The sequence below is a fragment of the Corythoichthys intestinalis genome, chromosome 10, assembly GCF_030265065.1.
Source record: "Corythoichthys intestinalis isolate RoL2023-P3 chromosome 10, ASM3026506v1, whole genome shotgun sequence".
NCBI lineage: Eukaryota > Metazoa > Chordata > Actinopteri > Syngnathiformes > Syngnathidae > Corythoichthys > Corythoichthys intestinalis.
Window position 1 is genome coordinate 23,355,926 of NC_080404.1, and position 15,631 is coordinate 23,371,556.

Below are 15,631 nucleotides of genomic sequence, written 5' to 3' on the forward strand. Positions count from 1 at the left end.
TCGGGAAATATTGGGATCGGCAGATACTCAAACTAAAACGATCGGAATCGGATCGGGAGCAAAAAAACATGATCGGAACAACCCTAATAATCACCTATATTTTCAGGATCAATAGCAATATTTAACATATAAATTTTTGACCAACCTTTTTTTAAATTTACTGCAAATTTTCAACAGCTAATAAATTACTCAATTTAACATCAGAAACTTAATACTTGACGAAAACATGCAGAATCAATTATAAATAATACATAAATAGATTATAAATAAATTGTAGATACAATCAAAACCTATTATAGAATAGAATAGCCCTTTATGATCATTGTACACTATATACTTTTAGCAAATGAGGCTAGCGGCCACCTGATGTAAACAGAGCTTTTCTGGCGAAAATTCTTGTTAATAAATGCTTAAATCCCCGAATTCTTCATTGATATGGACGGAAAACAGTATTATTGGTTAAAAGCAAAGAAACCGTGCAGGTAGCATTTATTTCGCGTAAATATTGCCAACTATGAGGCTAGTCAGTTACGAAAATTCGCCGCCTCCATGTGTAAGCAAAGAAGAAAATTCCTGCGAATAAATGCTTTAATCACTGAATTCTTTGTAGATATGGACGTAAAACTGTCTCGATTCTTTGTTAAAACGGCAAAAAAACGGGCAGTTACGCATCTATTTTACGTATATATATCGAAGAATGACGCCAACGGCGTAACGGTTCCCATCCTCCCATTGATTTTTTTCGTTTATTAACGTTTCAAAATACATGCATGGGATTAAAAATATAATATTTACCTTGAATCCTCGAACAAATCACTCCTGAGACAATTCTTCCTGTTTGAATGCGGTGCAGCTTTTGTAGTTCTTCAAAATCCTAGCTTGAATCCAGTTTAGACATGAGCGTGTGCAGTCTTCGCCTGACTATACTAAATGAAGCACGACCCCCTCTGATAAGGTGTGGCGCACGTGTCGAAGTGTCACGTCAATAAGTAATGAAGTCTATGATTAAAGATCATTAAAGTGCATACGACAGGATAAAAAAAGTCTTAAATAGCATTATTATGTCAATTAGAATCATATTTTGAGACGATTTTACTATATACAACAATTTGTCAAAGCGCAGATGATGAGAAATTAGTCTTTCAATCTGCAAATTAGCCACGCCTACCATTATAGAGCCTACCCACCAACGTCATAAAACCACGTGCTCGCTGTATGGTTCCGCCCACTTGTCCGTCATTTTGACTCTGTATTTGCATTGTTTTCAATTGATGGCGGAATTTAAAATGCATTTCATGGAAGACCCGGTGCTTTCTGATGCCGCAAACTCACTGGATCTGTTGCATAAAAGGCGTTATGTGGAAAAGCTTCGTTCTATACAGTCGCCAGATCCATATTTGATGCCTAAATCGATGATTTTTGACCGGCTGCCTTCGCCGTCTCTGCCTGACCCTGATATTTACAACTATCTTGTCCACACAAAATCAGCCTATTCTCACGAAAGTTTGAAAAACTTTAAGAGCTTGGAGGCTTATAAATGCTACGTTGCTGGTTGGGTGAAACAGGTCCTCGTACACGAAAATTCGGCAGGAATCTTGTGCTCGGAAGGTGAGTTACGAAATTTTCAATTCAAAATCTTTTGTTCTTGCTAACATCCACTGTCAAGTCTAATGTATTTCATGTCATTTGTCAATGGAGCTAGGGCTTTTAATGTTTATATGGTTTAGCGATAGCACTCTCACGACATACATACGTGTATGTTGTCGGCGATTAGCCTAGCAATGATCTTAATTGTGGTTATTTGTCAGCCCCGTAGACGAGGCCAGTTTCTTTCACTTGGTACCAGCTAAATATTATTCAAAAAATAACGATGGTGGAAGAAAGGGAAGTCACAAACATCTTGAATTTGAAACTATGTCGTACTACGTCGTATGTTGTCGGCGATTAGCCTCGCAATGATCTTAATTGTGGTTATTTGTCAGCTCCGTAGACGAGGCCAGTTTCTTTCACTTGGTACCAACTAAATATTATTCAAAAAATAATGATGGTGGAAGAAAGGGAAGTCACAAACATCTTGAATTTGAAACTATGTCGTACTACGTCGTATGTTGTCGGCGATTAGCCTCGCAATGATCTTAATTGTGGTTATTTGTCAGCCCAAAACCCCCTAAGTATATCTTAAATGCATCTTACCGGATATAAAATGACTACTACATAGTCTGTGGTGATTTTTTGGTGCCCAGTTTTCACGTCGAATTGCAGCCGTCCATTTCGCTCTCCTCTTTGGATCCCTCGGAATACGGTAAAACTTCAAGTCTCTCCTTCCATCTTCTCTGTTAGTGCAACCAACAGCCACACACGCCTTCACCATTTTGATTATTAATGTTAAGGAGCAGAAAAACACGCCGTAAATAGGAGAACTGTACGTAGCCGTAACAGGTTAACACTATGTTTTGACGGACAAGTGGGCGGTACCATTCAGGAGAGCGGAGCTGTGACGTCACGTGGGTAGGGTCTATAGGGCTCTAGCGTCCCCAACAGGAGGATGACGTCGGCAGGGTCATGGTTTCATCTGATTATTAATTCAGCCCATTGAGGGGAATTATTCAGAACGAGGAAAATGCGATGAAGAGAGCCGCAGTCTCTCTACTCCAGTATTTTTACAGGGTATTCTTTTTATCAAAGTGTTTTTCCCCAATTGCTAAATAAATGTTATGGTAATGACAAATAACAGTCTTGTCCTAAATAATAATAAATACATTTATTCAGTTCGACATGGCAAAATTACTCCATAATGGTCAAAACTGTCGACTTCACCTTTACTGTCGCACCTCCCGAACGATATTTTATGCCACCGTAGTTAGTCAGGCTTTTGTCATATCCCTGGCCCGGCTTGGGAGAATGTAAACAAACCAAGAGGCATGACAGCTAGCCGACATGCTAACCCGAACCGAGTGACGTCTCAAAATCTTATTTTCGCTTTTCAAAGCGAAAAATCACACAAAACTAGCTTGGATCATGCACACGGCGGCGGGGTTGTCGATTTGCATTACTGATCGGCAAACCGCCCGGCGGGCTAGTAACAGTTCGTTACCATGCTACGGACAGGAGAGCTCACCGTGGAAGCAGCTGCAGAGTACCGCCGGACAAACCGGCCAACGTCGAAGGAGCGCGTAGCTGCCACATGGTCAACACAAATATGGCGTAAAATAATGCTTTACTACACGGCAAAGACGTAAATAGAGAGCGGCGGGAAGTTGTTGTGCAGCTAACATGGCAGGATGTGTCTTAAGATAACTTTTCTACATGTCCGTCAATCATCAAACGTAAGTAAATAGTCCTTTATTTAAAGAAAGTTTGTAGTGTTTTCTTTGTATCGCTTTATTCACGGCCATTTTTAACACAGAGTTGCAATTTCTGATGGGTTTGAAAATTTGACAGAACACGGGCACACGAAGAGGGCAATAAGCCCAGTATAGATGGGGGGGGGGGGGGTGCAAACAAGCCGCTGGTTGTCGGCAGAGTGGCTTTCTCGGTGGACAATCAGCCACAAAATGCAAGCCACCTCCATATTAAAACGTGTGCCATGATCCCAGTATTTGACATAATCCAAAATACGATGTTTACTCACTTCCTGGTAAGTCCAACGGTCCCACAGTGGTAGGGCTTGTTTTGGCCAATATCCGCGGTGAACGGAAACAAAAATGCTCACATGCCTCTCCCTGGTGCAGCAACAATTTTCTGCAGCCGTTTGGCTGGTGTGATGCGAAAAAAAAAAACAATCCGCAAAATCAGCTGAATCCACAGTCCATCTGCATGCTGTAAAGCAATGCTGTATTGTGAGATGCTGACCCGTGTGACGTCACATTCGCATTCATCCTATACCCGAGACTGAGGCCTGAAGACTGAAGTCACTCATTTTCATGACGCGGGATTCAAACATTGAAAATATAAAATGATCGCTTCCACACACATCCAAGCGGTCCATTTCATTCAGGAGCAAAAAACACAGCGTGAAATATGAAATAAACATGTGTTTTTGTGTCATACGCACTTTAAATATACAGTGATCCCTCACGTATCGCTCTTAATGGGGATCACAACCGACCGCGTACAGTGAAAAACCGCAAAGTAGTGTCATCACCATTTAAAAAAAAAAAAAAAAATGTTTATATAAATAATATCAATATGTGTATACAAACATATACTGGTACATAATCTGTGGTACCTCTACATACAAAGTTAATTTGTTCCAGGACCTTGTTTATAAGTCGAAATGGTCGTATGTTGAGCAGAATTTTCCCACAAGAATACAATAGAATTCCATTAATTCGTTCCACAGCCTGAAAACCTACACTAAATCATGAATAAATACTGCTGGTACTATTGCAAATAGCAACTACACAGAGCAAAACAAATAAATTATCAATAAAAATCATAATAATAATATAATATTAGTAATAACAATAACACCTGTAATAATGTAACAAAACAGGTTCCAATGTGGCAAATGTGTTTTGCATGGTGTACCTGAACGCATCGCGTGGCTGACTTGACAGGGTGAAATAGATTTTGTTACTTTCACTTTTCGTGTTCAGCTGCGGCGGACAGTAGGAGTGTTGTGTTGCACAAATTGATGGAATAAATGATTAAAAACTTGACAAAGCTGGTGATTTCTTTGACGATGTTACCACAATAATAGTTGTCACCTTATAAAGACTGGCGAACGGAGGTCGGAGGAGGACCGTCGAGAGTAGACCTTGTACAGCCATATTGTTAAGCCAGTTGACGGATTTGCACACCACGCTAGTATTTTTCTCTCATTTCCATCCTCATTTCAATCGTAAGCATCACATTTTCCCTTTTTTTCACCAGCTGCACTAACATTGTTGGAACCCATGTTGATTTGCCGTGCGTGGGGGAAAAAAAATTGCGGCGCTGTCATAAATCCAGTGGTGCCACCATTATGCATTTCATCCTAAATGAATGCATTTATTTTGTCAAATGTAGGGCTATCAAATTTATCACATTAACGGGCGGTAATTCATTTTTTTAAATTAATCACATGAAAATACTTGTGGCAATTAACGCATTCGTAGTACGACTCTTTCACGCATTGCCGCAAACAGCCTACAATGGAGTCGTTTTACTTCTATACAGAGATAAGAGGCAGTGTCAAGTGAGTGGAGTAGATAAAAGTGTTCATTGGGCCCGTGCTTTTAATTGGCAAAAGCTTTGTCATCTCTCCCACAGCAACTATAAATATTGTGGGAAGCGACATGGGGAAGAATGACAGGAGTCGATCTTTTTCTTAACACCCTGTAATGTACTCAACGCAGAGAAGATATAGCATTGGCAGCCACCACACACAGTCATGGTTGCACCACTTCCCATCATGCATTTGGGCAGAACAGTTAAGTCGGTACAGTATCATTTACTGAAAGCTCAACAAATACACTAGATGGTAATATTTAGTCACAATATACAAACTCACATTTATCCTTTAAGAATTACAAGTCTTTCTATCCGTGGATCCCTTTCACAGAAAGAATGTTAATAATGTTAATGCCATCATGTGGATTTATTGTTATAATAATCAAATACAGTACTTATGTACAGTATGTTGAATGTAGATATCCATCTTGTCTTATCTTTCCATTCCAACAATAATTTACAGAAAAATATGGCATATTTTAGAGATTGTTTGAATTGCGATTAATTACGATTAATTAATTTTTAAGCTGTGATTAACTCGATTAAAAAATTTTAATCATTTGACAGCCCTAGTTAAATGTACACCTTATGCCTAATATATACATAACACAATAAAACAGAATTGTTGTGGAACTCAAAATGTTGGCTGGACAGTTACGGACTATGCACATTAAATCATGAGGAACATCAAATATTACACAATACACCAAAGTATATCAGTAGCCGTGTCCTTAAGTCTTTCTGATAGTTTTCGCCTGACCTTTTTACTGCAATAATATAATGAAAACCTGAAATTATAGCTTTTAGTTTTGGCCACCCCAAGATTTTAATTGGTCCCATCTGGCCACCCCTATGAAAAATTTCTGGAGGCGCCACTGCATAAATCGTATTTCGAGCATGTCGTCGGCTGTTGAAACAAATGGTGAGTCAAATTTTATGTCTGATGTCGAAACGATCCTGTGTCGAAGCGATCCTGTGTCGAGGTACACTGTACAAGCATATTAGAACATTAAATAATAGTTTCAAATGCATAATGTACCGAATAAGCCGAATAAATGTATAAATTACATTCATTTTCTCACTCTCATACGAATGTAAGTGTACATACATGTGTAGATGTAAATAAAGTGTATATATGTTTTCAGCACTTTGATTCTTTTAATAAGATACTTATAACAAGATTTTTTTAATCACTGTGTGTGTGTGAAAGCAGGTGTTAAATTCACGGCTCACAGCACGATGGCTGATGACGTAAATATCATTGCGTGCCAATCGTCACTTCCCCTTTCTTCGCAGTAAGACGAAAAACAGTAAACAAACATCGCAATTATCAACATAGCAAGCTGGAAATAGCTCAATTAAAGTGAAAACATAACAAAATTAAATTGCTACTGTATCGTAGAGCTGAGGAAGAGAGTCTATCATCCTTCTTTGGAAATGGGTGGTATATTTTGTTATTGATGTTAGGGTCCGCAACTGCGGAAACAAGGTTGTACCTCAAAGCAAAAAACAACAGAGGGATGCGTGCAAGAGTTTATTAAAGACAAACAAAAATACACACGATTGCAGAAAAGGGAGACTAACACAATGGTTCTGTGACAGTAGGTCGACGGGGATCCATAATACTAACCTAAACGGTAGGCAGAGAGCCGATAAAACAACAAAACAAATACACTCAAATACCAGCACAGCGTAGGGAATTTCAAAACAAGGGCGGCAGACGAACAAGCTAGCAAATGCATGAAATTCGAGAGTACAAGCACACAGTAGCACACAGTCTCGTTATGAAAGTGAGAAAAAGAAGGTAAAAGCTAGCTAAATTTACATTTGTGTTGGTAGAATTTTGATAACAAAATGAGTACAGTATTTTTTGGACTATAGGTCGCACCTGAGTATAAGTCGCACCAGCCATAAAATGCCCATCAAAGAGGAAAAAAACATATATAAGTCGCACCGGAGTATAAGTTGCATTTGTGGGGGAAATTTACTTGATAAAATCCAATACATAGAACAGATATGTCATATTAGAAGGCAATTTAAAATAAAAATACCAATAGAGAACGACATGCTGAACAAGTGTACAGAATGATAATGTTACATGCTGCATGAACAACGAAATGTAAACGTGGCCGGTATGTTAACGTAACATAGCTATTAAGAGTTATTCAAATAACTATAACATAAAGAACATGCTAACAAGTTTACCAAACCATCAGTGTCACTCCAAAATAACATGTGAAATGATATAATAATGTGTAAATAATTTCACACGAGTCGCTCCAGAGTATAAGTCGCACCTCAAGCCAAACTATTAAAAAAAAAAAAAATTCAATTTATAGTCCGAACAATACGGTAATAATAAAAATATTCTCATTCTTGAGTTTTTATAGAAACATTTCGGCAGGAGTGCTCGACGAAGCCGCAGCAGCCAGATGACAAAAGCCTAACTAGTTCGGTGGCAACAGTTCTGACTAACCTGCTGTAATTTAGCCCTGTCATACTGAATAAATGCATTTTTCATATTTCATATTCCATTGCTCACAAGTCTGGTATTTGTCATGAAAATACAATTTATGTATGTATATTGCAGTCATGGAATAACATGAAGACCACTGAGGAAGGCATCAATACTACCTTCTAGAGCAGGGGTGTCCAAACTTTTTGCAAAGGGGGCCAGATTTGGTGTGGTAAAAATGTGTGGGGCCGACCTTGGCTGACGTCCTTTGTGTAGAACAATATATTTAAGCAAATTTTAGCAGGCCATTCTGTGTGTCAGATTTGCTTTATTATTTTTTTAAATTAATAATTTCAACAATCTCGCAACTAGCCTTTGTGGCGTTCTCTTCGACTGCGAAATACTACTGCTGTGAAATTAAACTAGCTTCAAGTTGATTCAATTTCTCACTGCATTTCTTCCCTGTAATCTTGTCGTACATGTCAGAGTGTCTTGTTTGGTAATATCGCCTCATATTGAACTCTTTAAAAACAGCGACCGTCTCTTTGCAAATGAGGCAGACAAAGTTGTTGCGTATTTTAGTGAAGAAATAGTCCAATTTCCACCTATCCTTGAGGCGTCGGCCGTCTCAGTCAACTTTTTTGTTGTTGATTGTCGCCACTTTAGAAAATTGGAAGTAAAGGGTAACACAGGGTAATGTTGCTTAGAGTGCTGCTGCCTTTTAGTGGGTAAGTGAGGAGCAGCATTTAGTGTGTAAGCTACTACATATGCTGGTAGCAGTACTCCTAACCAATTAATTAAGTCTGTGTGCGGGCCAGACGTTATTGATTTTAGGGCAGAGGCTGGGGGCCGGATGAAATTTGACCATGGGCCACATTTGGCCCCCGGGCCGGACTTTGGACATGTCTGGTCTAGAGATATGCCCTTCATCAGGTGAGTAAAGCGAGACCCCCAATTTGAAAGTTTAATACCGTTTAACTCATTCAGTATGCAAAGTATTTCAGAAGAATATGGGCTGCGGTCGTTGGTAAACGCTTTATTGTAAAACATCTAAATAAGAGTCAAAAACATACTGCTGATACTTGGAGAGACATTTTACCACACATACAGAAAAATGCCCTTTCGTGATTCCATACACCTCCTTCCCCGAGGCACATCCTGCGAGCACCGATGCGGGGAATGCAACCACCGACCAAAGAGCAGGCTCTGACTATTCAAGCAAAATGTGGAGGGATGATGTGTCTTAAAATTTCTGGCTCCAAAATATTCAATTTTATTTTACTTCAATTGAGTTAAGTAACTTAGTTAACGCCTATTAAAGTATAAAATTTTTTTTTTTAAAAAAGCACGATTATTTATTTGACCATTTTCATAAATAATAGCGATCAAATGAAACCTTAGACCCTATTGTTTTTTTTTTGTCATGTTCATTTTTGATTGGACACCTTGGTCAACTACATAACTATATTCTATATATTCTATACTATATTCTTAGCTGGGTGAAAAGAGACGTTTAAAAGTTGAGAAATACTAGGCACAATTACAGAGGACGGGGAGTGGGTGTGTGTGTGTGGGTGTGTGTGTGCGTGCTAAACTCGAGGTTGAAAAGCAGGGCACAAATGCCATCTACTGGCTAACTCGTAACTTGACATGGCGGAAGTGTATTTCAAAATTACAGGATGACATAAAATAACACCCTACGGGAGGATATGTTTTGGTCCAGGGGAATCTGAGTCTCGATGATCAGCTTCCTCCCAAAAAGATACTGAAAGAATTTCTTAACCCAAACACTAGAGTATGCCTCACGCTTGCTTTGTGCATAATTGCTTCCAACCTTACTCAACGGCCTCGGTACAAAGGAGGGATGGCATAATGTTTGACACAATAGCACCTAACCCATACGGAGAGGCATCACAAGCGAGTGTCAGACGGTGGTGAGGTTTGTCCTGTCGTGGGGTGTTGTCGCGTCATTTCTTGTTTTATTTTGAAAGTGTTAGCCTTCTCATTACAGAGCACTTGTCTTTCCTCATTCACTTTTTTTACAAGTACTGTACGTGCACTTGCAATTGTATTATAAGTATGTTGTTCATTGGAGTTATTGTAATACAAGTTCGTGTATTTGCGTGTACTAGTACTTCAAGTATGTGTACTAATACATGTTTGTGTGTACTTGTTTTACATGTACGTGTGCCTACATGTACTTGTATTATAAGTGAGTGTACTTGCATGTACTACTTGTACTATAAGTACGTGTAAAAATCACAACCGCCCATAGAGATATGTTATTAGGTGAGGCCATTTGGCCTTTTGACCCCAAACCCGCGCAAGGTCGTAGTACTCTCCATGTAGCTCGAGGCACACCTCTTTATTTTTCAAATTTATTCCTCCATAAATTTTTAACTTTTTTTTTTTTTTTATTGTATTGACTAATTTTAAACTTCAATGGCTCTAAGGCCATTTGACCTTTTGACCCCAAACCACTGGAGGGTCGTAGTACTGTCCTTGGCAATCAAGTCACACTTCTTAGTTTTTAAACTTATCCCTCCGTATTTTTTAAATGATTTTTAAATTTATTGACTAGCTTCAAACTTCCAATACCTCTGGGGCCATTTGACCTTTTGACACCAAACCAGTGGAGGGCCATAGTATTCTCCTTCTAGGTTGATGCACAACTCTTAGTTTTCAAATTTATCCCTCATAGTTTTTTAAATGTTTTTTTTGTATTGAGTAGCTTCGAACTTCAATAGCTCTGAGGCCATTTGACCTTTTGAACCCAAACCAGTGGAGGGTCATAGTACTCTCCTTCTAGGTTGAGGCACAACTCTTAGTTTTCAAATTTATTCCGCTATAATTTTTTTCAAATGATTTTTTTTTGTATTGACTAGCTTCGAACTTCAATAGCTCTGAGGCCATTTGACCTTTTGAACCCAAACCAGTGGAGGGTCATAGTACTCTCCTTGTAGGTTGTGGCACACATATCACTTAGTTTTCACATTTATATCTCCATAATATTTTGATTAATTCAAACTTCAATAGATCTAAGGCCGTTTGACCTTTTGACCCCAAATTTGTGCAGGGTCGTAGTATTGTCCTTGTAGGTTGAGGCACACCTCTTAGTTTACAAATTTATCCCTCAATAATCTTTGAATGATTTTTTAAAATTTATTGACTAACTTCAAACTTTAATAGCTCTGAGGCCACTTGACCTTTTGACCCCAAACCTTTGCAAGGGTGTAGTACACTTATTGTAGGTTGAGGCACACCTCTTAGTTTTCAAATTCATACCTCCATATTATATTTATTTATTCGTTTATTTTTTTAATTTATTGACTAGTTTCAAACCCCTATAGACCCTACTCACATGACGTCACAACCATGCCTCCGAGCCATATTGTCCGTCTACTCGTCGTGTTGACACATTACCACTACGTAAATTCCTCCTATTATGGCGTGTTTTTCTGCTCGTTAACATTAATAATCAAAATGGTGAAGGCGTGTGCGGCGGTTGGTTGCAATAACAGAGAAGATAGACTCGTCTACGGATCATCAGTTAAACAGGTGTGTCCAAACCTTTTGCAAAGGGGGGCAGATTTGGTGTGGTAAAAATGCAGGGGGCTACCTTGGCTGATTTACATAGAACAATATATTTAAACAAATTTTAGCAAGCCCTTATGTGTGTCACATTAGCTTTATTATTTTTTTTAATTCATAATTTCAACAGTCTCGTCTTTATGGCAATCTCTTTTGACACTCGGGCTCTTGCGAAATACTGCTGCTGTGAAATTAAACTAGCTTCAAGTTGCTTGAAGCGGTATGCGATGTTAAGAGTCTTGTGAGCTCGAATTGCTGTGTCCAGCGCTGTAATTCTGCTGCTCTCTGTGAACTCTCGTTAACTCTCTAATGAGCCGGAACGCGCGCGGCTCTTTATAGTGTCTCTGTCACGTGACTGTGACGCAGCCGGTAACGCGCTCGGCCAAACAGACGCACAAGTACGGTGGGTGAATTATGTCAAACAAAGGGTCACCACATGCTATAATTTCTCTCTGCGTATCTTCCCTGTAATGTTGTCGTACATGTCAGCGTGTCTTGTTCGGTAATATCATTATCGCGTCACATCGAACTCTTTGAAAACAGCGACTGTCTCTTTGCAAATGAGGCAGATACAGTTGTTGCGTGTTTTATTGAAGAAATAGTCCAATATCCACCTATCCTTGAAGCGTCGGCCATCGCAGTCAACTTTTTTTTTATTGATTGTCGCCATTTTAGAAAATTGGAAGTAAAGGGTCACACGGGGTAATGTTGCTTAGAGTGCTGTTCTTAAAGTTTTTCAAACCTTCGTGAGAATAGGATGATTTTGTGTGGACAAGATAGTTTTAGATATCAGGGTAGCAGATGTCAGGCAGAGAGTAGTGACGGGATCTGTCGTTCACTTGAGTAAACGAATCCATTCCGGTTCGTTCAGTAAAACGATTCGTTCAAACGAATCGTTCAACGAATCGTTCGCCCCCCTCATCTCCCTCCCCACCCAAATGAATCGTTCGGTTAGTGAACGGGAAGTGACGTTGCCGAACGAATCACCAAAGACCGCTTCGCAGTATAACTGAACGGGAAGTGACATTGCTTGGTCCCTCCCTCTCTTGCACATTGACCACTCGTCGTAGTTTCAGAAATGAGTGACAGGCGATATCATTCTGCTCTCAGAGACAGCCTCGTCTCCCTCCCGCTGCTGCAAAAGCGAGGGAGGACTTCCGCGTCGTCTGTCCTAGTTCTATGGGCTCAAAGTCATGGCTCGTGCTTGCATTTCGAATTAGGACACGGTTAAACATTTTCCTTTTGAGGGGGAAGTCGGGGTTTGGGGTCGGGGGCGCACGGACTTTCTTTAGCATGATCTTGCTCACATATACAATGCTGCTGCTAACAGCCAACGCGGCATGCTTGCTGTCACGAAAATAAAAATAAATCGAAAGTTTAATTTCTAATTATGGAACGGCCAACACATCATATTAACCTCTTGCTCTGTTGTATTTTTGTTTTTTATTATTAAGATGATCGTTTTGAATTTTTGCACTGGTATTAATAAATAAAATAATCCGGTCAGCTCCCCTGTCGTCCCCGCATCTCAGATCGTCAAATGCTGACGAGAAATAATTGTTTGCTTTATGATTTCGCCTTTCTACTCTTATTAGTCTGTTAAGAAAAATGTAGACATATTGCGACATCTCCCGTGTCCGCGCGCTTTGTTTTTGGGGCGCTTGAGTAGCACATGATGGACGGATTGACATAATTTGTCAAACCAACCGACACCCTCTGACACGAAAAAAAAAAAAAACACTCGGAAAAAATTGACATGTATATACAGTTTCATTGCAAATCAGTATTATGGTGATCATACTAAATATTATTTTTTTTCTGTGCACATATGAGGTACATATCGCTGCCATGAAGCCTCCATATAGTGACAGTTCTCTGCCCGCTTCACTGCCGTCACGCGACCGCAGCTCAGGTTTTGCTTGCCTCGTAGCTACGTGTGTTTTAAATTACTGTAAATTTGATAGTATATCGTCATAGGCACAGTCCCGAGTCTGTTGAGAAAAGTAGAACACTAAACCATGCTCGCTAGATTTGTGTGGTGTTTTTGTCTTTTTGAGCAGCATTTGATAGGCTCCACGTTAACAAATATGTGACAAAGTCGTTTCCTTTCATTTTATGACTCGTTCACCGCATAGTCATTACTGGAAAGTCAAGTTAGCAGCAAGCTAGGTCAGGAACCGGAGGACCGAATCACTGAACGGGAAGTGACAAAACTCAGTCTTTCCCCCCTGCCTGCACGCTGGCTGCTTATTGGCCACACGTGGAAATGAGTGACATACGCCATGATTCTGTTTCCGCTCCCTCCCCTGCCCGCGATGAGGCTGGCGTCTGATTGGTCGTGTGCGATGTCAGAAGACGCTGCCGCTTGCTCAACGCCCTCCCACGCAGCGAACAAGCGCCACCAACTTCATAGAACGAATCAGTGCAGATGGTGATTAGTTCGGTCTCGTTCACCCAAACAATTCGTTCAAAAAGAACGAATCGTTCGCGACCGATACAACACTAGCAGAGAGGGCGAAGACAGCGGGTCAAAAAATATCGATTTAGGCATCAAATATGGATCTGGCGAATGGATAGACTGAAGCTTTTCCACATAACGCCTTTTATGCAACGCATCCAATGAGTTTACAGCGTCTGAAAGCACCAGGGCTTCCATGAATTGCACTATAAATTGCACGACAAATTGAAACCATTGAGAATACGGATAAACAAAGGCGGACAATATGGCGGCCGGATACAGCAACACGTCATTCTGTGACTTTGGTGAGTAGGGTCTATACCTCCAATGCCATTTGACCTTTTGACCCCAAACAAGTGGAGGGTCTAAGTACTCTCCTTTTAGGTCGGGGCACACCTCTTAGTTTTCCTTTCCAATTTACCTCTCTAGATTTTTTTATGCTTTTTTAAAAATTTGGTGACAACTTTTTCACTTTAACAGCTTGTGACCTTTTTACTCATAATCAGTGCAGGGTCATAGTACTCTCCTCGCTCATTTGTTCAAAACGTATCAGGACAGGACAAAACCAATCAAACCAAAAAAGAAGCATTTGAAGAAATTTTCGAATAGGCAAAAACATTCTAATAACTCTTGTAAATAAAAATGACACGGTAATTATTTTATGAGTGATATATTTTTTCTTTATGTATTTGAAAACGTTTTTTTTTAGCAAGGTAAAATATACTGAATAATGACAGCGGACAGATCAGACTGGATTATCATCAACAATGAACGTTTCATTACCAAAGATTTTTGATTTATTGGTCCCAATGGGGAAATTCATTTACACTGGCTGTGCATTGCAAGGGCTGTTAAAGCAAGTACAACCTCGAGCTAAAAGTGTGGAATCATCTCGGACGAGCACTCACTCAGACATGTTATTATGTAGAACAAACTCAGATAAAAAGCTTTAAAAAAAAAAAAAAATGAATTACTTCAAAAGTATTTGTGGCATTCAGAAACACCAAAAGATAAGAATAAAAAAACATTGTGGTGGTCAATCAATGTTACTTCTATAGAGCAAGTGCAGGGAAATAAATATAGAATCACTCCATTCTGAAGAAAAAAATAAGGAATCACTCCATTTTGAGTAGAAAATACAGACACATCCAGTCAATTTCCTTTCCTTAATTGGGCCCCTGCCTCAGATTAGATCTGCTCGTTAGCAGTGTTGTTAATTTTACTTTTTAAAAAGTAATTAATTACAGTTACAAATTACTTCTCCCAAAAAGTAATTGCGTTAGTAACTCAGTTACCTGAATTAAAGAGTAATTAGTTACTTGGCAAAGTAACTAGTGATAATTTTCATGTTTTTTTTTTTTCTCCCAAACAAAAAAAAAAAAAAAAAAAAAAAAAAAAAGGTCACACAATGTGAAGTTTAAAGGGTTTTTGGGACAATTGGCCCTAGCCCAATTCTTTACCCTCCACTTAACTAGACACAAGGGTACTACTACTTTACTACTACTACTTTCTACTTTCAACATGTGTAAGTTTTAAAACTGCTTCATCATTTAAAGATAGATTTAAGTCAAGATTTTGCCAATTTAGGACCATTTTACATTAAAAAAAAAAAAAAAAAAAAAAAAGGTTCGCTAGGAAGGATCTCTACAACAGAGACTTCCTGAGAGGTCTACTGCTTTAAGATGGCGGGTGTTTACTAACGCATGTAGTCCTTAAAACATGTTGCCAATGCAGCCGTGTCTATCTTTAGCATCTAGTTCTATAATATGTAATATCTACCGTATCATGTGGGCGTAGTTTGTAGGCTACAGTCAGGTATTATTGGAGCCACCTAGCATCGCGTTTGCAACGGCGTCTTCCCCACTCCTGCTCTGCTCTCTCGTCTCCGTGAGTCCGTCTCTCTGACTTTTTTT